The sequence below is a fragment of the Buteo buteo genome, chromosome 15 (genome assembly GCF_964188355.1).
Source record: "Buteo buteo chromosome 15, bButBut1.hap1.1, whole genome shotgun sequence".
NCBI lineage: Eukaryota > Metazoa > Chordata > Aves > Accipitriformes > Accipitridae > Buteo > Buteo buteo.
The window spans coordinates 20,967,542-20,991,402 of record NC_134185.1 but is presented as its reverse complement, the minus strand read 5'-3'; the positions used below and the strand labels follow the sequence as shown (position 1 = coordinate 20,991,402).

General features: G+C 45.3%; 1 protein-coding gene and 1 long non-coding RNA gene across 3 annotated transcripts in view; one reads left to right on the top strand and one right to left on the bottom strand.

Moving 5' to 3' along the window:
• SOBP (sine oculis binding protein homolog) overlaps positions 1–23,861 on the bottom strand; it is a 118,942-nt gene that overhangs the window by 19,619 nt on the left and 75,462 nt on the right. The gene's annotated exons all lie outside the window — the stretch shown is intronic.
• LOC142039786 (uncharacterized) lies at positions 10,909–23,075 on the top strand. The gene is made up of 4 exons (XR_012653058.1): positions 10,909–11,183; positions 14,852–15,072; positions 18,685–18,832; positions 18,939–23,075. It is a non-coding gene; the product is annotated as an uncharacterized LOC142039786 (long non-coding RNA).

Sequence of the window (23,861 nt, the reverse complement as noted above, 5' to 3'; positions counted from 1 at the left end):
TCAGAGAAATTATTGTGATTTCATTAACACATTAATTTTGCAACACCAACAGCTCTCACAGATGGTGAAGACATGATCTACAATTCAAATATGACTCTTGTTTGCACAAATGCCTTTCCTTCATATGGCATTTTAAACAAGAATTAATATGAGTAATCTTGCCATAGCTATAAACAGATAAACAGATGTCAGATTTTTCAGTGCCTTACTTTTCTGACAGAATTTTACACACACAAAAAACCCATTTTTGTCATTTACATTAGTTCTCAAAATACTCCACTGACAAGAGATTTTTGGTGCTTTCTATAAGCATGTTGAGCCTACGACCATGTCAGAATACATCCTGGTATTGTTTGTTCTGCCTTTTCCAAATAGCCCATATTAGATTGTTTTGAAATGACTATATCTTTTGTACAAAACAAAAAGAAAAAAAAGGAATATGATTGTGAAAAGACTGCATTAAAAGGATAATTAATTTTAATAACTATTGGCCATATAAACAATTCAAAACAACATATGTCGGGCATCTGATTACCCATCTCATTTAACTCTCAGCTTTCCTTTAATATAAACAGTGGTGACATTTTTGAGTTTCAGTAATATATCTTTAATATATATATACACACACTATATGCTATGGCTATTAGCCCATTTATTTTAACTCCGCAACCTTTTGGTTATCCAGTCAAGTTGCTATTTGATTCCTGCTCCTGCCTCCCCTCCCCATTCACACACTCACACACAGTCCCTCTCTCTACCATGAAGTTTTTATTCCAACATTTAAATCAAACTAAATAATTACTTGAGAAGTAGCAACTCTTAAGTCATCCCTGAAGTTTGGGAATGCAGGGCCTGGATTTTTAGCTTGGGCACACAGACACGGTGCCATGGGAGATAAAGCAGAGGGAGTGCTGGTGCCGCTCGACGTGTGCGGCATTAGGGCGGGCATGTTTCCAGCACGATGCTCAATGCAAGGAAGAAAATTTCCCGCTGCATTACAAACAAGTCCAGCCCTGCATCAAACACAGGCTGACCATGTAGCGCCTTAAAAAAAGTGGACAAAAAGGCTGTCACATACACAGAAGTGTGGAGGTAAACGCCTCCGCTGCCATGGAGTGTGCATCCCTCCCCAGGCATGGGGCAGATGGGAAGCGGGAGTGCACTGAGCAGGGCAAAGCGGGGGCACCCCCACTTCCAAGGGCTCCCGGGTTTTACCAGGCATCGGCTCTCCCTCTGCTCCCCGCAGGACGGCTCAGCAGCCGTCGCAGACAGCACCAGAGCTGGGCAACCCCTCGCCGCAAACAGCGCAAACACGCAGCGGTGGGCACTGAACCATCCCGGGTATTTGGCACGCGTATGGGTTTTGCCACCCACCTGGCAAGTCAGCACAGGATCATCTGATGGAAACATCTTACAACTGACCTCCTGAAATTTTCTGGCTTGCCACTGTTTTCCAAGCAGACAAAAGGGGAATTTGTGAGTCTACACTGCGAGTTAATAAGGTACTATTTAACTCAGTAAAGCTGCTGAATTTACCTTAAAGTAATTTTTGATTGAGAGCTCACTGCTGTGGCCACAAAACCCTGTTTATTTTGCATGTATGGAATCAGGATGCACACCACCACGCTCCTTCTGCCACCTGCAGGGTATGCTCTTGCCCCAAGGGCTGTGCAAAGAGGCAGAGGGTCTCCACATGTACCCCAAGAGCTGCACAAAGAGGTACCGGGAGCTCCCAGGGCAGGCTGGGGCCGGATGAAGCCCACCCCGGCCCATCACCCACAAAACAGTGTCTGCTTGCAGGGGAAAGATGAGGAGGCTGGCCCCATAGGCGGCTGCTGTAAGGGATGGGGCAGGACTTCACATGCAGCTGCTTCACTGATTTAGTCCTGGGAGGGTGCAGCTAAGACTTGCCCTTCCTTCGGGGCTAAGGAAGCAAACTAACTTGTAAGCCTGGTGCCAAAGAAGCGCCTGAGAAATATGAGAGTAAACCCAGCCTCCTTACCTTTCTAGGAAGAACCCCCTCAGTGACTTTAATTAAGCAGACTGAAAGAAAAATTCAGCCCCCCAAAACTTGTGGCATCTTTTCTAATAATTTAATTTTATTAGTTACCAGTTGAAAAATTCACTGAAATATTTTAGTGTTTTATTGCTGTATTGATTTGTTTGTCTCAAGTGGGTTCCTATGTCACTCCTAGCTAACCAAATATTTTCTCTTCCTCAGTAAAACATTTAGAAATCCTGCTTAGAAATTCTCTACTGATTTCTCCTGTTTGCAATAATTCACAGAGGTACAAGAAACTCTGGAGTCTGCCTGCCTCACTCACATATTGATCACAGACTGTTCTGTATATTTTATCACTAGATAAAATTAATTAAACCCACAGAAATTAGAGGCAACAATTCTGTTTCTTTGAACATCCTGGATGGACCAAATATCTAATAATTATCTCATTGATTTTATGCAGCATCTCAGTGTTGAAGTTAACATCAGTGAGAAATGTCTATATACTACATCCATGTATTTCATTATTTTCTATCTATCTATCTATTTATGTAAGCAATCAGTCTGTGCTGCTTCTTTAAGATACAAGTATAACATGGGCATGTCATATGCAGGTATTATGACACCTTACAATACCATACTAAAAGGCAGGAAAACAGTCCCTACAATGAGGGGGAAATTACTGGAGGAGAAAAAATGTCACTTAAGAATTAATGAATCAAGTGTGTCTTACAGGATTGATCATTTAAGATGAGGTCAATGAATTTATGATACAAATGGCTATATCACTAGAGGTAATAAAATAGAGCAATATCATTCATTTTACATCTAACTAATGACGTGCTCAGAGTAATTACAGACTTCTTCTAAAAGCCGACACTGATTAGTTCAGATGTGATAGGTGAAACATATATATCTTTCCGTTCAATAAAATAACATTTTCTTATCTGTAAAACACACAGCCAGTATCTTATTTTAAGTACTTGCATTCCATACAGAACATCGTCGATCTTCACAATCAGCTCAAAATCTCTCTGTTCACTTATTCCTTCTGCTTCCCCTTTCCTGCCTCATCCTTTCCCTTCACCGTACAACCGAGAGAAGAGCTAAACTGTTGCAGAGCGCTTGTTAACGCTGTGCGTTGGATTTGGTAGTGCTTACGCACCGGAGTAGCTCCCTGGGGTTCAGCGGGATTAGTCACGAGAGTTAATGCTGCGGGATCACGTTCGGAGGGCCTGACCCAGCACCCATGGAAAACAATGAAGAGACTCCACTTTAATGCAATCAATTGGCTTTGGGTCTGATGCTTAACACTGGCCTCCGCTCACCCTGGAGTCGGCAGGAGCCTTGCCCCTGACCTCGACAGGAACAGAGGCACGGCCGGGGATTTTGGAAGAAACTGTGGCAGAAATACACAGGAAGAAAATAAATGCCGTGAGGCTGAGTTTCAGACATTCCCTATCAAACATAGGCGAAGCAACCATTTTGTACACTTCTACCCAAAAGGAGGTGGCACCGGTAGCGGTGTGACTGAGAAGGAGCGTGAACATTTCCAAGATACAGGGTCAGACCTTGCAAGGTGCTAACAGATCCCCTACCCACCTTCATGTCCCTTGGAAAATACTCATTGTACCGCTCTTAGGCAAGCACACTTCACACCACGAATGGCAGAACACAAACCCTGAATGACAGAAAGATCAGTAATAAGATAACTGCCTATCTCATTCAGCTGTAATGCAACAACCCTCAAGAAGATTAAATTTACCTAACTGGGGCATGTCCAACGCTAAACAACAGAATGAACATTTCCTTCAGTACATTTAATGTATTTATATTTTAGTGGCGTGTTGCCAGTGTGCTACTTATAAGCTCAATTACTTGATATCATTCATCCGCTTTCCTGTGAAACACGCAGCAATCTACACCAGGAGACGACTCAGAAGACACTGCATCAGCAGAAACACTACTCGCACCCGATACGGGAACACCGAGGAAGCCAGGACCGAGGGATTCTGCAATGCTCAGATTTCTCTAATACAAAGAGGGCAAAAAAGCCATTCCTGTTGGCATCTGTATCTTTATTTTGATAGAAACATCCAAAGCGGAGTCCAGATGTGGCCACGAGGTTCCCCCGTGGGCACAACACAGGCATCCCGCTGCGCTTAAAAGGGCCACACTCAGGCTTTAGGCACAGGCTAATTAATACTTTAATTGGCTGTCAAATGCAGGCACAAAGTTCACCCATGAGTGCAGTCCACCACTAACCTCTGAACGATAATCTAGTATCAGACACTACTTCACTAAGAAATACATTTGCTAAAATCTGTCTGTGGAGGTATTTACATCAGCCTGAGAGAAACCAGGAACAAGTAACGTGCAAACACCACTGCTGCGAAGACAGAGAGCCTGTGCCTTATACACAGCGTTTTTTACTAATATCAGCTCCCTGCTAAAGCTTAGCAAGAGGACAGAAAAGGGTCCCCAGGGCAAAGACAGTCCCTTTTCAGCTTCTCCAGAACCAGAGGGTGACTAACGAAGCCCCTCTCCTTGCTCAGGAGAATGCCATCGTGGGACACCTTCCACAAGAGAGGGCTGCACCGCCTCCTGAGGACCAGGCTCTTATCAAGGATGTCAAAACATGGGACTGAAGATTATCAAAGCCTCGCTTCCTGGCATAAAATCCATGTAGTCAACTTTGCCGGGCAGTTTCTACTCCCTTTTCCCACTGGGGTATCCAACTGCTGTCTCTTCATACACGCTTAGGCATATGTTCTGGCTTCACGGACGCCACTGCACATTTCCTATAGCGCATCCCGGCCCTGGCTGCCTTTCCTTTTAGCCCAGATTGTGTCCCAGGACCTTCCCTGCAGTTTCCGACCCTGCCACTCACCCAGGATGTGCGAGGCGTGGAGGCAGAGCCTCCCACCTCGTCCCAAAAGCTGCAAGGCGAGGAGACACCCCCCCTCCCCCTGCACACGCTCCTGCCTTGCAGCCAAGCGAGAACCCGACACACCAGCCATATGTTTTTCAGCAAGGGCTCAAGTTTTTTGAAGCCTGCCAAACATTGGACGCAGCAGCAATCAAGAAATTAGGAAGTGGCTTGAAACGCACATACGGAGGTTTCTAGTAAACAGCCAAATGAGTCACAACTAGGGACTGTTACACACAGCTCAGTCAGACCCTCTGCGTATCACCCGGTGGCTGCGGCAGCACGGACACCACGGCACCTCGCCACCTGGGCCCCTGCGCACGGCTGTGAAGCACTCCCGGCAGGACAGCAGGGGAAAATTCAGTGTACCAGAAGGAAAGAAACCCAGATCTGTGTGTCCTGAAGGACGATGTGCCCAACTATCTTCAAAAGGCAAAGGAGTGTGAAACCTCTCTCAGCTGTTCTTGCCAGTTCCCCCAGCTTGTTGGGCAATGTGGCTGCCTGCTCCCTCCCTGCCTTCCTCCATTTATCCACCACCAAGGCTCCTCTTTGGAGCAGGTCACCTAAAAGGTAATGGTAACATCTAAACAAATCCCCTCGTAGATCCTGCCCGCAGTGCTAAATCCGCCCCCGTGGCCCCCTCTCTGCATCCTGCTGCGTGACCAAGCATGGAGAAACTTTGGGGCAGGAGCTGTACATCAATGTGTGTGAGCACAGACAAGCCGTAGCCCCAGTAGGGCTCTGGGTTAGACTGATCCCTCCTGCAAACGTCAACTTGGAGGTCTGTACCAACTCTTCACCGCCTGAGGGTCCCCCCGTGGAGTTGCCCCTGGGGAAGCAAAGCTCCCGCCAGGCTGGGAAGGTGCACTCAGCTGTTAGCACACAAACACACGGTGATTTGTTTGACATAAAGACCGTTCCAAGGCACTGGAGTTCCCTTTTAGCATTTTCTGACTCAGAAAAGGATGAATATTAAGAAATGCAAGGTAGGCACCCTGCCATGCCGATTGGGAAGGTGAAGATCTGCAGAAGGACATGGCCACGCTCTGCTCAGATGCACGGAGTCAGAGCAAGGAAGAGGAGGGGAACATGTTCCACCCAGAGACAACGGCAAATGACAAACTCCTTTGAGAGGCTGGCGATAATCAGCATAATGGCATTGAAATACGTAATTTAAAGGCTTTTTTGCTTATCCTAATGCTGTTGTGCTTTCTTCCCAGCTGAGTTATCACAGAAGGCATTCAGCTGCCAGCACCCTGCGCCAAACGATGGAGTGGGCACAGCCTTGCCAGAAGCTGCACAACCTGCTGTTGCTGACCAAGGTGCCCTGCATTTCCCTACCCGATCCTCCTCCAAAATGCCCACCCTGGACCTGCTCAGGCTTCCTCTCAAGAGGGACTGGGTAGCCCGAGGCATGGCCAGTGCCTGAGCAGGGTACGCAGGGGTCTGCGTGTCCAGCACCATGCTAGCCCATGGGGCAGGGGGCTTTGGTCTGGGGGTCCCTGGCAGGGATGCAGACTGTCCCCAAAGGGGAGGGCAGTTCACAGCATCTACGTTCAAGACAACTGTAACCAAGACCCTGCCTCAGCTGTCGTGGCTGGGAATTGATGCTCATTCGCTACCAAATGTTAAACAATACCAGTAACAGGCATAATCCAAAGTGTGGCTCTAAGCAGTTATCCAGCCTCGGTAACCACCTTCAGTGTGCTTATTGCAAGGCATTCAGCATGTTTATTGTGGCAGGGGTTTTCTGTCCACGATGGCTCGTGATAATTTTTCATAAGAATTGTTCCACTTGAATGGAGTGATTATTATAAAAAATTTCAAAAAAAAATCATTCCAGCTGAAACCTGCTGCGAAGGAACCCCGAGGCAGGCTCTAACACACTGTGAATGTGGTTACAATATAGCTCATAGCAATGCTAGGTGTGAAGGAAAACAGATTTTTACAACGTTTGGAGCTTTGTGCAAAAACAGTTGACAAAACAGAACACTGCAGTTGTCTACAACTTAAAACTGTCCTGTGATTAGTTTCTCTTTGTTTAAAAGAAACCAAAGCTTGCCTGCTTATTTGCTTTTCCTTTCCCTGATGTAACCCTCCTAAACGTCCTGTCCTCCTGAAAATCTGTACCGCAGTTTTCTGAGGAGCGAATACTGACTTTATGTCATTTAAATGCAAGACCCACTCTGTCTCCATTATTCATCCTAATTACGCAAAGGTCTAAGCTACATGAAGCATAAGGAGAAAATAGAGCTATTTGGTAATTAACGGCTAATGATAAATTGATTTCATTTTTTAAATAATTGCAATTCTCATCTGTGGTATTTAAAACATAGCCTTTTCAAAGCCCTTGTGTTCCTTTGTGCTGGGGGGCTTTTTAATGTTCCCAGCCAAAAGCAACGAATGTAAGTTATGCTAATGCCCGGTGGAAATCCAGGTTGGGTGTTGTTTCATCAGAGTGGCTACATGTTTGATTTTGCATACAAACAGCTGAGCTCCGTGTTTTCAACTTCAGTCTGAGGCTTTGAAACCACAGGGGGAACTTTGGATCTGAAACTGCTGGTGAAGCCCACAATATGGTGGGTGAAACTTCAGGGAAACTGAATGTAGTGTGAGGTGGGCCTTGCCAAAAGGAAAGGTGTTCTCCCCAGAAACCTTCCTGGCTGAAATAACACAGAATGGGACAATAACAGCATTTAAAGTTTAAAATCCTTAATGTGGGGTTTTTACACTCGTACCAGACAAGAGCCGATTACAGGGCACATCTGCACTGCTGTTTCAGTACTGGCTAAGGCCACCACTCCAGCAGTGACATAAGTCCTGAATAAAATTAAGATGATGCAGAAGACGCAGGCCCTGAGAAACCTCATCCCACTCAAGCTGATGGGCCTTTGAGCATAACTACATCGTGCGAGAGACTGGGGGGCAGAGCAAACCCTTGCTGAAGCCATCGAGTCCCAAGTTCAACTCTAAATCAAGCCTCGAGCTCATCGTGTGGCATCATGGCTGCCACAGATCTGCAAGCAGTAGCCCAGCATTTGCATGGTGGTGTGCCCACACAAAAAGGCCAAGAGGCAGTTCCTCTTCCTGATTTAACCCGGTCTGACAGGAGACCATCCAGGTGTGTCTGTAGCCTCCTTCTTGGTGAGCCCAGTTCAAGGGTAGGGCTGTGTGGAGTCAGCCGAGTGTCTGCGCCGTGCTCCTCGTGGCCCTTAGCTCGTGGGTGGCAGTGGGAGAAGCCGGCTTGGCAGACCAGTGGCACAGTCATATTTGCTGATCAGGCAAGCAGGTTCGGGTTATAGGGGCACTGATCACCTTGAGTTCTGACACCTGATTTCCAGGCCAAGACTTCCCGTGATGTGCATTCTCAAACTTCTCCTGGTCCTGAAGTGATCTGGGGAAAAACCGAGCAGCCAGAAGCAAGAAGTACATCGAGTAGATGAAGCTGGGAGTCTTGGAGAACTACAGCATGTGCCTTTCCACGACGGCAGGTTTTGCTTGATGATCCTCAAGCTGTTAGTGCCACAGTGAGAGCTGCTCCCTAAAGATGACACGAACGTACCTCCTCAAACTGCTGCCACTAAAGCTGTGCAAAGTGTCCGTAGTGAGAAGCACTGTAAACACCTTGAGAACAGGACAAGAACTGTCGGCTTTGAATATTTGGGAAGGCTAAAGAAAGAAAACAAAGCTAGCAGCTGGAAAACCATTTCTGGGGCTTAGAAGTACCTCCTCGCAGTGTCCAGTGCCTGCCATCTCTTTGGGGCTGCAGGGGAAGGTCGCGCTAGGATATCCCCCTCCTTCCTCTGCCTCAGAGAGTGGAAATGCATCTTTCCTCATACGGACATTTACCTCCACGTCCTTGGAGAACCTTCTGCACAGTTTACATTTCCCCATGCTCCACAAGCAGCAGAGCAGCTTCTCCACCCCTGGGGGGCCCAAACTGCAGGGACCTGGTCTGAGGACCACTGCCAGCCCCTCTTCAGGGGACAGATGAGAGGGCCAGCACCACTGCCATGCCAGCAGCTCCTCACTCCTATGCAGGGGCTGCAGGGACAGGAGAACAGGACCGAGCTTTCCTCCGCAGAGCAGCTGTCAACTGGTGCCCTGAGGAAAGAAAGCCTGCATACAGGAGGCTTCGAAGCACTCCCTGCATCTGGCCCCAGCAGTCAGGAAAAGAAAGGGAAATTGAGAGCAATTAACACTGTAAATGTTTCTATCAAATTCTTTTGAGAATTACAGATGCTGTTAAGTACAGGAAAACTTAAAGGCAAAAGAGGAAAGGGGCACTTTACTAGCCTCAAACAGTCTCTCACTTATTGAGTCACCAAAATCTCCCCAAGTGAGAAATCTTTACCCTTGACAACCTCACGCTACCACATCTGCAGATAACTTCAGAAGTCAGATGAAGATTTATATTCTCTAGTTAATTCACTTTTTTCTTCAATACCTGAATAAACATGTTCACCCTTTTTTTCCGAACAAAACTTTATTCTAGTCATATAGCAAAGTAACATTGTGAGATGGAAAATAACCCATGTGGCTCATCTGTCTAGAATTTATTTCTAGTAATATCTTATATGTATTTTTTCTCCAATATATTTTCCTTTTAATATTCAAGAGAATATAAAAATAACAATAAAACCCCCTCCATTATGTTTCCAGTGGTTCATAGGTTGGTTGACAGGACTATAAATGTAATAATGAGGAGGTTTGAGGGGCAGGTTAATGTTTTTTGCTAACACATGATGCTTTTAGCCTAAGGCATTGCTGGAGGCCAATACCACTTCCCCTGGACCAAAATCACCACTGAACAGCCATTAAAACACTCAGACTTAAATGTAATATTACTGGGTCTAGAGAATATTACTGTAATCCAGATTTGAAATATCATTAGTCCATAGAATAGCAAGTAGGAATGCAATCTGAAACCCTGAGAAATCTTTATTTATCTGTAATGAAGGCTTCTAAGTCCAATTCTTTATCTCACCTATGCCATTTTACAGTGGCTTAACTCTCACAGATTTTTGTGTTGCTTTTCTGATTTATGCTTGTACAAGCAAAAGGCTTACAGAATAGAAGTCTCTGGGTGCTCTGAAATATATTTTTTTTTATATACATACATATATAAATTTGGCTATATATATATGGGGTTTTTCCACCTATCTATATAGGTCAGTGATCTTTAGTCTTTATTATTACATGCAATATCATGCAATAATATTTACAGGCCAGGACCCATTATGCTATATGCGCCATAGCGTGGGCTGCAGCAGAACTGGCTGGGTCTCACAGTCTACCTGAGGCAGATCCCTTGCACACATTTCCCCACCTTTCCCAAACAAAATCCTTGAGCGACTGCATCAGCTGCTCACTTGGAAAAATAATGTTAGAGGAAGATTGACTTGATTAGGGAAAGATTGACTTGACCGTTAGTAAAAATGGTTGAAGAAAAATTCCAAACTTTCCAAGAGGAGCATTGCTGGGCTTTAGTGTAGAGAGCTTTGAAGGGAGTCAAAACTGTTCCAGATTTGACTGCATGTGATTCACACTTTGAGAATTGCTTGTTTCACTGCTGGTAATGGTACACACCACCCCACGTCCCAGAATACGTTCAGTTTAAAGAGCAGCCCACTCTCTGGAAACCACATTTGATTAGAACAGCCCTGGGCAAGATCCAAAATCTGCCTGGATCAAGGAACAGTGTGTCACATCGGTTTCAGCCCAGGACCAAGACGTGTCACATCTCTTGCAGATTGGGCATGGAGAGTGGAATTCATTTTCCCATTTCCTCTGGAATTGGGGGCTGGAGAATACGAAGCCAAGCAAGGGAAATTGCTCGGCCGCGCACAGAGGAAGCATTCTGCTTGCATCTAGTTTCTCTTGCTGCGAGGCACTGATCCTGGCTGAAACCCAGAGCCAGTTGGTACAGACCCAGCTCCCCTTCCCCCTTCTATTAGCACAAAATCACCACTGGAGAGAGGCTTGTTCTGAGCAACTGTTAGACTCACTCTTGGGCACTCCCATATGAAGCAGGTAAGACTGAAATAAGGGCCAGGGAAAAGAAGAGATGGGGAATGCAACAGTCTGCACATTCTCCAGACAGCGAGAGGAGAAGAGAAGAAGAGAAGAGAGGAGAGGAAAGGAGAGGAGAGGAGAAAAAGGAAAAATAGAAAAGAGAGAAGAAAGAAAAACAAACAAACAGGAAACAAACAAGAAACAAGAGAAAAAAAGAAAAAAAAGACTCTGTCTCTGGTAGGTAAGATTTACCATGGCTATTATGGTCCCTAGCTATCTTAAACCACTGTTTTCCAGGATTTTAGCCTTAAAAATAATAAATGAGGAGTTATAAAGGTCTGAAACTGCAGCCTAGAGCCCAACATACGGTGAACTAATGTGTGTGAAAACTTCCTTGTCTTCTTCTGCTAATGTCCCTCTTGTTTTACTAAGAACATTCCTGCCGTGAAGCCAGGCTTCCTCCAACAGGACCCGCCGGCTGTGAGGGTGGTGGGCAGCAACCAGCTTTACCAGTGACTGAAGCCTGAGGTGGGGAGGGCCAGCCCTTCACGTACGCTGCTGCCTCCTACGATGCTTTTGTCAGGCCTGAAATGTTTGCTACTTCTCAAGTAATGGAAAAGGCACCTTCTTCCTTGGTGGTTTACACCTACCTCTTTCTAGGTAGGGTATGGATGTGGAAAAAAAGTCCCACTAGGTCTTTTCTACTCAAATGAAAAGAGATAATATGTCTTACTTAACCCTCTGCTTAGAAAGCGTTTAGCACTGGAGCGTACCTGACACCCGGCTATTTACATAAATCAAATCTATTCTTAGTAACCCCTGGATGAATCTGGGATAACTCCACTGAAGCCAGTGTTGTTTTTCCAATTTGAACCATGTAACTGAGAGTTGAATTTGGCACAAAGTATTAATTTCTCACCAAGGAGGGTACATTACAGCAGAAGGCATCAGACACGCTATTCGGTAAAGAACACAATTACAGAGGACCCTTTAGTAATGCATTGTGTTACTGTAGATGGCACTCATTCCTTGCCTGTATGTATGATGCACACTGTGACTGCGTAGATTTTATTATGTAAATGCATCATGGCAAACCCTTTCATACTCACAAGATCATGCAGATGATTTTCTCATTGCATGACATGTGCAACGAAGCAGCTATGCGGAAGCTGCACCCCAGGACAAAAGAAATCAATGTATTTAAACCATCACCCTGCAAGTGTATCACAAGCAAGGCTCTCAAGAGTGCTATGCTCTTTAGACTCCTCCTAAAAAAGGACTAACTCTGTCTTGCTTTCTCCAGCCCTCTTCCTTCCCTAGGTCTTTCCACAGAACTGCCTCTGACAACAATTTCACAGGGTACAGCAGCACTGGAAATATTCCTCCTCAAACCAGCTGAGATCTGGCTGCCAAATGAAGACCAGTAGCCATCACATACAAAGGCTCCTAACTGTGTATTTGTTCAATGCACTGAAGTGTTTGCTTCTCTTTTAAGGGCTTTTCTTTAAATTTATTTTAACACCCACCCTGGCTCAAGTGCTCCTCATCCAGTGACTTACAGCAGTAGAAGAAGGAAGGCTATGTAGCTAGGGTGCTGAGATGGGACTTGCCAGATTGGCATTAGTCGTTCCCCGCAAACACAAAATTCCTGAGTAACTCTGGACAAGGGGAAGGGTAGGCAGTGAAATAATCCAGACAGCCTGATTTTAGGTGTTTACTTTGATTGCCTGGCTCAGGTTTGTGGACAGAGGTAGGCGTCTCAGGAGGGTGGATCATGGCAGGAACCTAGCTAAGGGTCTGAACTGGTGTCAGCAGCACTGCTCTCCCTCCATCCGTTGCAGAGGGAATGAAGGGAGGCCAAGCTCAGGCAGGTCTCTAAAGCTGGGGGGCTTGTACGTTCTTTATTTTGAGTCTGTATCTTTGATCCTCCTTTTGAAATGGGGAGAAGGCTTCCCCTTATCTGACTAGCTTACTTAGAGCATGAGTTTTTTGAAATGGGAATCAGGTTGTCCTACACGTGTGTACAACATCCAGTGCAATCAATCACATACAGCGGGTGCGAACCACCACCATCAGACGACCAAACTGCAACAGTGGTATGGGGCTTTTTCTGCTCTGTGGGATCAGGAATCATGAGGGACTTTGCCCTAAAGCCCTAACTTTAGGATTTGGTTGCCTGTGACTAGGTACAGATGTGCACACACTTGCACACTCATATACGTCTTGTTACATTAAATGTTGTATGGAATGGCTTATTGCAGGACGCAATATAGTAATGGGGAAAAGGAAGACAGAGTTAAGTATAGCATATTTACTAGTAGACGTGACTGAGAATATTGACTGTTCTTCACATCTACCAGGCACATTTATCACCCTGTGATATAGGAGGGGAGATGACTGAGAGGTAGGGACATGCCAGTTAACCTCAGGCACTTGTCCAAGCACAACGAGAGATCTGAGGTATGCACGAGGGTTGAAATTCCATTACAGGTTTTAAATAATTAAACACTACATGTTTGGAAGCTCATTCTTTCCTATTACTTTTTAAATAATTAATCTGTATTTACATCTATTGAACTTCATGGAGCTATACACATAACAAATTTGCGTCAAGTTACAGAAGAGAGATTTTTCCTGTCTGACAGCATTACAAATGTTTTTTGCTGTATACAGTAACTTCAGCTATTAGGGATCAGTCAAAAACTAAATCCAAGCTAGATGCTGTACATCACAGGCACATGTGTAAGGGGTTTTTCTATCAAATTATTCACAAGTAATCAAAACACTAAGAGAAACTGTAAATCCCCAGAGGAAAAAAATGTGCTTCTAACATCTTAGAATAGTAACAAGTGATTCAAGTTGGAAAAGAGTAAACCAAAAAACTGCATGCATTGTTCATATTGAACATATTCATTATGTTCAAGCTAATGCTGTCAGTTCCATGTAACCTGTAGTACAGTTTGATTAAAAAATCCCACAAATTCCTGCAGCTGAAAATACTAATTTCAAAGCCTAGAATAACAGATATAATAGAGTAACAGAATCTAGAACAGCAAAAAAAAAAATAAATCTTTATCTGGAGTACTTCTCTTCCTACAACACATTATTTCCCTCTATTTGCTTCTGGTTCAAGCTGAACAAGCCATTAAATACCCAGCAGGTTTCACCTAACTGGAACTACACATGGTGCACCAAAGCAAACAACCAACACTGCTCAAACCTTCAAAACAATAAAGCACTGAAACAGGCTCTTGAAACCGTAGCTCTGCCCTGGGAAATGAATTTGTAGCAATGGCATCAGGATTACATGTTTATTGTACATGTGATTTCCAGCTCAAGTTAGCTTCTATTTACAAGTAAGCAGATATATATGCATTCACTTACGCAATTCTAGCTGGCATTCCTACAAATTCAATCTGAAAGTCCAGCTAAGTTATTTCCTTTTCAAACAGCATTACTACTAATAGAAATGCTGCTGGCCAAACAGTTCCTTCAATTATAATAAGTGGAGCAAAGCTGCCTTCAAACTGAGATCTCAGTTACACCTGCACAGTTATTCTGGAAGTTAATTAGATTGCACAGGGGTAAATATGGACTTAATGTGCTCTTCAGAGGCCTCATGATCGCAGAAGACGTATTAGTGAGAGAAGAAAGAAACCAACTTAACTTTCAAATCCCAGGCTGGCTTTGCAAGGAAGGGAGCAAACCCATCTGTACCTGTAGGTGAAGCCTACACGGAAAGCCAGCGTCACCTTGCAGGGGAAAGGTTCGCTTAAAAAACATCTTGCAACGTTCTTATTTTGTAATTGTTATTAAAAAAGAAAAAAAACAAGGACACCTAAATCAAGTGCAGGCATTGGATCCAATAATGACAACTCTCCTGTTTGCTCCTTTGACCCATGCAGCTCTAATTCAGAGTCCTGAGGACAGAAGCCGCACATTTCCGAACAGCAGAAGACAAACAGGGCTGCAGAAGAAGGGACCACAAGGTCAGGTTTCAGTGAAAGCCAGGCTTGCATGCCAGGCACGGAGATCAAGGACCGACTAACTCAAAGCACAGGAAGAATCAGCGCTTCAGATGTCAGCTGTTTCAAGGATTACAGGCCCTCCTGTTTCTGGTGTCAAGGTAATAATCAGAACAGCGGACGCGCGAGGCTCCTCGCAGTGATAGCTGAACGTGCAGCCCTCGATTTGGATTCAGTTTGGGGGATTTTGTTTCCTTTTTAGACAAAGCCAACAGCGCCAAGTATTCATATTTCAAGGCTGTTTAAGGATCAAAACCCATCTTAATAAAAAGACGAGCAAGATTCAAAGCAGAAAATTATATGGGAGCTTCACATACAGTAGGTGGAGAGGCAGGATTCTGTGACTTTTTATCAGAGGTATTCGTTTAGAGATCGGTGCTAATGACAGCTTCTTAAAAATGTGTGTGTCCCCCCCCCCAGTATTCATGTTTTCACATAAATCCTGATTTTGGCATATTACTGTATTGTGGAGACATCTTCTGTGTACTGGATGGCTTATGCAAATTAACCAAATGTCCTATAAATTAGTCCTGAAATGCCTGGGATAATGAGCTGCTTGCATGGTGAGCAGTGCACAGTATTCAGAGAAGGCCTCTTTACAGGTTGAGAGAGCAGCAGAATATTATAAATGTGCCCAGGCTGCACAACAAGGCAGGCAGGATGCTCCGCCAGCATTGTGCTCCTCACCCCAAAAGGCAACGCTGACTGACTAGAATTAAAAAATGCAATGCTAGGAGATACCTAAACATTGAAACCCCCAGTAATTAGCTGGTAGGCAGACAATGCGCCCCTAGCTACCGAAACACAAGCCTGCAGAACTTCTTAGCTGACTTGGCCAACACATTTAAACTGGTTGCAGGCTGGGTTTTCCTCCCTGCATAATTTGGATTTTCACTGAAGGCTTTTTGACATATGTTATGTATGTGAATGGTATTGTATTCGGTGCTTTTTTTGGAGATGTGCATCGGCCTACCTAAAGTCATACTTCCCTTGTGTTCCTTACCTGAGATGGAGAATGCTTCAAAACTACACTCCTGGCTGTACTTTAATAACAAATGTTTTATGTCAGTTGCCGTTTTCTTATGAAGCATAGATTTAAGAACAAGCTTTATGTACAAAGGGCTGGTTCTCTACTCCTGACTCAAGCGATGCTGTCTGAGGCACATGAGGTAAATGATAATAAATCAGATGACAAATCAAAAATACACCACTTGCTTTTGGTGTGTGCTTAATTGGCATTCCACCTCTAATAATTACATCCATATTGAATTTGTGTGTGGGCACCTTCATTTGCAACATCACAATAATTAAATGACATTAGCATTCAGAAGCATTTCATTATTGTCACAGAACTGAAGTGGGGAGGGTGAGGGAAAGAGGGATGAAAACCAGAGACGGGTTTTACAAATGGAGCAATTGCCTTGCCTCCCTCCCTCTCCTCCTGGTGCTCCCAAGGCCCCACATTCTCTAACGACTCCGTGGAGCAAGCCCTCAAAGGAAGGCATGTTAACTCTTTCTCCTGCAATAACCACTGTGTACTCCTGAGCACCCTGCCTTGGAAACTTCTCCGTTCACTATCCACAGATAGCATAGGAGGCTCCTCAAAGCCCACAGAACTGCTATGCAAATGGTAATAAAGCTGATTCTCTGCCATCAGTGTTATTAGGATATGGCGAGCGGCTGGGCCAGCGCTCGGAGCATAAGCTTTGCACTGACCACGGCTACTCTGATTCCATGGCTTTTTATCGCAGCTGGCAGTCGTGCAGACAAAAGGGATGAGGTAAAGGCAACGCAAGCAGGAGGAATTCATCGCTGCAGTTCCACATGAGCTTCAGAAGTGCAATTATGCCCGTTTTCTGAATGGTGAGCAGAGACAAAGAAAGATAAAGTGACTTGGCCAGGGTCACAGGGAATATCTGTAACAGAGCTGAGGAGGAACAGACGCCTCATTAAGGACTGGTCTAATTCCAGGCATCGAGGCAATCTTCCTTGTAAGAAGCTCAGGGCTTGTGTTCAGAGTCACAAGCCACCCAGTTCGGTCATACTGAGAAATCAAGCTGTGAGCAGCGGCAGGTAACTGACAGGTTTTTAGATGGTAAAAATCACATTTAGTAACATCTGGGCCTTACAACATTTAGGGAAGGGGACTTTCCACAGCTAACAGCACTGAGGAGCCAGACACTACAGGAACTTTGAAAACAAGTGGGGACATCAAAAATACGTTAAGCGATTTATCATGGACCTGGGGAAGATGATGGTTAAACCGAGAGAAAGGAAAGACAGTAATAGAGGAAGACAGATATTCAGAAGGGGAACAGACACCTAAGGAAAAAGTTGCAGGGAGCGGAAAACCAAAAACCAAGGACAAAAATAATTTAAAACGGAAGAATAGCAGATATAGTTCGATGAAAACAGCTCAGCTGGAGTGCCACGGGGACAATCCCTGCCTCACTGCAGCTTTCGATAAACACGCACCAGCTTGCGTGAACCCTGGATGGAGGAGCGTGTTTGTGCTGGGGACAGTCCCACGAGGAGCAGCCCGCGGAGGTGGGCTCCCAGCGCAAGGGTACCGAGGCAGGTGAGGTGCAGCAGCCGAGCCCCCCGGTGCGCTCCGCTTGCTCCCTGCTCGGCGTCTGCAGCGAGTGTAACGTTAGCAGCAGCTGTTTCAATAATGTTTTAAACCTTCCTGCCCTCCTTTTCAGAGCTCCAACATGCAGATTCAAATCTCTGGACATTCACAAGCAATTATTTTCTAATGATGCTAGAAGCAAAGCTTCCAGTCCTACAGCTTCAAAAAACCCTGCCCAGCCATGCTCTGCTGTTGACCTTTTCAAGACCTAAATACATATGAGATACCTAAATTAGATAATTGGCCAAGTATAATGCTGGTGTAAGCCAGAGGCCTTTTACCAGAGGTGACACAGGCTCCCTCTAAGCAGGAGAGAAACCGCAGGAACTCCATCCTTGCTGGTTTGCCCCCTGTGTTCAAAAGCTTCTCTGATGCTCGCTCCTCTCCTGATTTTGTGTGATTTTATTCATGCGCATCCCAGTGTTAGGTTTCACAGTGGATGTGCTTAGCTGTACAAACTGTGCCAACCGAGCTTACCAGAATGGCAATGTTGTGCAGGAGATGGTACTTTTGCAAGGGCAGCCCCAATTTCCTATTTTCCACTGTTGCATGAGAACAGCCTATCATGCTGTATAAGATATAAATGTTTTGTGGCCTTGCAGATAAACTAGATAGACAGCCGATCCATCATCATGACTCCACATCACCACCGTGGTGAAGGGATAAGGAGCGAAAGCTGATGGCTTCTGCACAACAAACAAACAAGCACAGAGACAGTGTTTGCTCATTTCAATGTGCAAAGCTGACTTGTTTAAATATGAATATGTTGCTTATAGCCAAATTTTAGTGACAGCAGCCCCGTGGCATCTATCACTGTTTGCACGTTTGCTAAAAATAGTCACATTGTCTCTGGATTTTTTCAGATGCCACATCTGCAGGTAGTTTTCGCTCCCTCCATCCCATCTCTACACGTTACCGTTTCCCCCACCCTCCAGGGTATATTGTGCTTGGGAAGATACTAACCAGGCAAGGTTCACACGGTGTCAGAAAACACCTGAAATCACTTCCCCGTCCTCACCAAAAGTCTGTGCCCTTTTCTCTCTCTTCTCCTCTCACTTGCTCTCTTTCTCTATCACGCTTACAGGCAGGGGCACCAGGCACAGCTTCAAAATGCCCTCAGCGCCTTCACGGAAGAGTCAGGTTGTCTAAAAGGGAGCACACCCTGTCGAGACAGCGGAGCGGTTTCTCTCAGACCAAATCGTGATACTCACTGCTTCTCCATTAACAGATAAGTGAGCGATTTTCTCTCCCCCCTGCCCCCAGCCTACAGCACGTTACAGATATGCTTTAGAATCAAAGCACTGGCTGGAGGAACTAACAAATCTTTTCCACTTCTAGGTTTTCACTGTATATATATTCAGATGGAGCATCTGTCTCAAATTCAGGGTGACCTGCCTTGAGTCAGTCTCCTCCCAGAGCTCAGTCGGGCGCTGTGTTTACAGCTATGAAAAGGAGCAAATTCCACCCAGGAAACAAGCAGCAGTGAGAAAACACACCACGTGAAATCTAAACATTTCTGGTTCCCTCTGAGTGTTGCAATCCAGGCACTCTCCAAATCCCTCTTCTAAGACACAACTACGCAGAGTTCCTGGAGGATCAACAAGGTCCAGGCTATTTGGGATTTGGCCTCTTTGCAGTTTTCTAAGTCTGAGAGCACTGGGAGGCCCCCACGCCCACAGCGGCTTGGACCTCCAGCATAAGTACCTGCATTCATCCGGATGGATTTTGGTGCAGGACCAGGGCTTTGCACAGCAGGGATGCGGTACCTCCGCAACACTCCTGCTGTGGCGGTGCACCGTGGTATCGATGTGCTGCCACTCTGCCACTCAAAAAGGGGCTCTGAAAATAAAAGGCAGGTTCCCCAGGCCACGCAGGATTTTGCTAGCTCAGCACCTAGGAACCTGCAGAGACCACGAACCGCAGCGCCCATCCGTCCACAAACATTCAAGAAGGCATTTTGCCTTCTGCACGCAATGTACCTGCACTAGTGGCAATCCTCAACATTTTACAGCAGAGCTATTTTCTCCGCTGTGTTAATCAGATTTGCTTTCAGCAGGTTTCTCTAGCAGCACAGGGGGGAAACTGGGCCAAATTCGTCTACACGATGGCTCCTCCCAGCACTCACACTGACTCAGCTGAGCTGGAGGCAAACAGCGGTGGGATTATAGTAAATTTGACGGAGGCAAGCACGGCTTGCTTTCCAAGAACGCGAGCAAGGTACTGCAGCTCACCCGAGCAGGCTGCTGCGGTCCGCTCGGCCCCCAACCCCTGGCTGAGCGCAGGGGGGGCCACAGAGGGACAGCAGCTCAGGGACACCCAAGGGACACATCTCTCCGGGGTGGCATCGGAGAGAAGAGCCACCACTTCTGTCACTGCAGCTGTGCGGTGACTTAGGGCAGCTGAGATTTCAGAGAGGTCTCCAAGGAAGGATTTTGATAACCAAAGCGGACAAATATCTCCATTTATGTGGGGAGTATGTCAGCAGCCCCTGGTTATTTCCTTTCACCGACCGCGGTGATCTCGAGCTAATCTTGTTTGAACTTTGGACAGCTTGCACTCATCCTGGCCGCAGCCGGGCTCGCCAGTGGGGAGACTTTCAGCCCTAGTTTGTGCTGGAGGAAAAAGGGACCTAAAGCTGGACTGCCGGACTGTGCAAGCACATCAGCTATAACCCCTCATTAAATGAACGTGGCGTGGTGAATAAGAAGGATGACAGCACAGAGCCCTGTGGCGATACACCCGCTGGGGAGAAAAGCACGTGCTCAACAGAGCCGCCTGCAATCTCTCCGAAAGGAAGAGATAGGAGATGCGTAAGATAAGGCTGAACACATTTTCCAGGCCCTGCACAACCCCTGTGCCCGTAAGGGTGTGCGTGCTCCGGCCGAGGACGCCGTTCCCCCCGGGCACGTGCTCTGGCACGGGCACCGCGTGCTGCGGGTGCGTGCACGCCCAGACTCTCACCCACATGCTTTTCTCATGGCACTCCGTGCTTCCAGTTTGAAGAAGAGACTGGATCCTGAAGGACCTGGCGATTCGCATGAGGTACGGTCCCAGAGATTTATTAATACAAAGTGAAAAATAACTGATAAGAGAAGCATTTACCATTTCTCTCTACTGAGTCAATCTCTTAGCTCTTTAATATTTCAGTTTCCAGCATCCTTCAGCCCTTATGACTTGGTGCCGGGCCAGCTGTAACGCGATACACGAGCACAATGTCCTAGCACTATCTTCCGGCATTACATAAACCCATGTTTGGGACAGATCCTCATCCACTCTGAGACTCCTTTGCACCGTGCTGACAGCAGAAAGGGGCCACGAGCGTGCATTGCACACCCACCACGTTTTGAGACTTCTTTCTATTGCCAGAGTGATGTAAAGGCATCCCTGGCTCGAGCCAGAATCTGGCCCTTCGCTTAATGTGTTTAACAAACGAAGCTGCTGTTTGAATCCCAAAGACAGAGAGCGGGTCAGTAACTGAGTGAGCAACAAGCGCTTCTTCCCTTGGCAGTTGGGAATCCACGTTGTTAGACAGTGGAAATGTATCAGGAGTGTTAGCTTCCTAACCACAAAAAAATCTCTCAGAAAATGACTGTTTCCCATCTTGACTAAGGAGACATTAATTTCAGTGGCACGTGCAGTAATGTTCATTCAGGACTGGCCACAGGTGGTCAATTATTCCTCTGCCTGTCTAGAAGAAGCATGTTTATTCCTCATAATAAAAAGTATTAGTACAATACAGAGTTTATTGCTCAATTAGGAAAGTGACATGCAAAGAGTTACAGCCTCTTGCGGAGAATACAGCTAGAAACAAATTTTTGCAGCGAGAAACAAATTTTTGCAGCTCAGTGAAATACCACCCTCCTCCCCATCAGACACACAAAAACTAACTTAAGCGCCAACTGACGGGTATTTTAGGACCAATATTTAACTAGCCTGTACAACCAAATATTTTATTGTACATTAAAGCTCTAGACTATAATTGTGTTCCTTTCTCTGTTTAAAACATTTTTAATTGATCATTCAGGCACTGATTAAAAAAAAAAAGCACAGAATTGAATTTTGGTCCCGAGCATAAACAAAACTGTGCATGGAGCAGAATTTGATAACACTGTATACACGCAAACTTTGATCACTTTGTAGGATCCACACTCACTGCTCTGCTTGCTTCAGTTACTATGCATTGCCTGGGCAGTCAAATTGTTTTTAAATACCTAAAAGTAAACCTTGGAACCTGTTTTCTCCTATTGTGTCATATAATAATTCATAATAAATGAACTTCTCTGCAAATACCAAGGGTCCTCTTGTTAGCTATTTGGAGTAAAACACAACATTAAATAATAGATATCACTTTGCACTTCTAACATTTTAATCTCAATCTCAAATTGCTTGCAAAGGCAATTAAATGACAGCATCCACATTTCAAAGCTGGAGACCAGATATCTAAACACAATGTTAGCAGATAGCTAACTTCAAGCATACTAGCAGTCCCTCTGCTTGAATTGAACGGCTCTATGTGCAAGCTTGAAGTTAGACACATGCAGAAACACACAGTTCAACTGATGGCTGTAGCTATCAAAAATGTAGGTGTCATATGGCAGGCATTTATCTAGTTAATGAACAGATATAGGCACATCTAAAGGTGGTTTAACCAATCCTAAATCAGCACCTAATTATTTTGAGTAAATCACACTCTAGAAGTACTTGCCTTCCTCTGTTAACTGACAATGGGACCTAGCGAGAGAGTCCAGGCAAGATACCAAATACTGAGATGCTACAGCTAGGCACGTGAACCGAACCGTGTCCTAAACCAAAGGGTGCTGTGGAACTGGGAAGAAATGTGGCACAGATGAAAACCAGACTGAAATGTGGACCCAGCTGAAGCTCAGACTGAAACATCCATTGCCTCACTGTGAGTGCAACTGAGAGCAATGTCTGACCACCTGAATCCCACAGGAGTGTTATCCTGAGGGATATCAAGCACAAGGAGACATGCACGCTCCTTAAAAACAGAAGTAACCTCCGGCATGATGAAGGTTTCACTGAAGTTGTTGATGCTAGTTTGGCGCAAGGCGTACAGCATGGAAATAATTCAGATTACGATGAATGAAATGGACCCTGCTTCTAAAGAAGAGCTGTGCTCAAGATATTGCTGCACATTGATCTGCACCTACACCCACCAGAAAGACCCCAGTCTGCAAATGAAAGCATGAACAAGAAAAGTTTGTGTAGGGAAAAAGACATTTCTTCCCAGAGACAACAGCACACTGAAATCACACTGTGCAAGACAACATTTATAAAAATGTTGACAGATATCATCCCCCATTTGACTTATGGAGCCATCAAAAGCTCACTTCCACAGAGCATTTTTGGACCCTTTAGTTGACTAAATCACCAATTTAGAATCTGTCAGACTTCATTATGCAGATTAAGAGTCTGTGCTTGGTTTCATTTGTTATGCATTAATAAGAGAGCATTGGCGACTATCCTCTCGCACAACCAACGCCTTTCTGCCATTACATAGTAAATTTTGTTCTTTCTAGCGTTCGAAAAAAACCTCAACACAACAGCAACACGGCTTAGTTGCTATGCAAAGACTTAGAGCCACTGCATAGGGATCAGTTCCAGAGTTTGGTTTGATTCGAACCAAGCCAGGCAAATTATGCCTGGATGTGATGCGAAGAGGTTTTCCTGCTTGCCTGTTTCTCTCGTCTACAGGTGAAGCGTGTGCTCAGGCCAGACCAGCCCCGGGATCCCCACAACCCTGCGCCATCCCGACGCGCGTTTACTGCCTTCCAACTCGATGCCTGGTGCAGTTAAAATACTCAGTACCAACAGGCAGATTTATTATGAATGCTGGTAGGGATCTTTTTTCTCTCTCATTGACTAGATGTGACTCAAAAAGTTAATGGTAATTGCTCTCATCTTCATTTAGCAATGAGAGAGAGAGAGAAATGGGAGCAATTTGCAGATCTGAGAACAGGTCATTACAGGTGTGTTATATTAGTGTATTCATGAGCCCCCTGGGACAGCCATGCTGCGATATCCAATAACTTTCTTAATGTGTAATTACACACCATTGGACTATAATTGATTAATTGAAAAGAGAATGTAGGCAGATGCTAGGCCAAGGCTGCTGCTGCTCATTAAATGAATATGTCCTTGCTTCTTTTTAATAAGTTAAGTGAACTACTCAAAAGCAATTAAGTGAGGACTGAAATTCATTAGATTTTAAGTAATTATTGGTATTAACTTCCATAATAA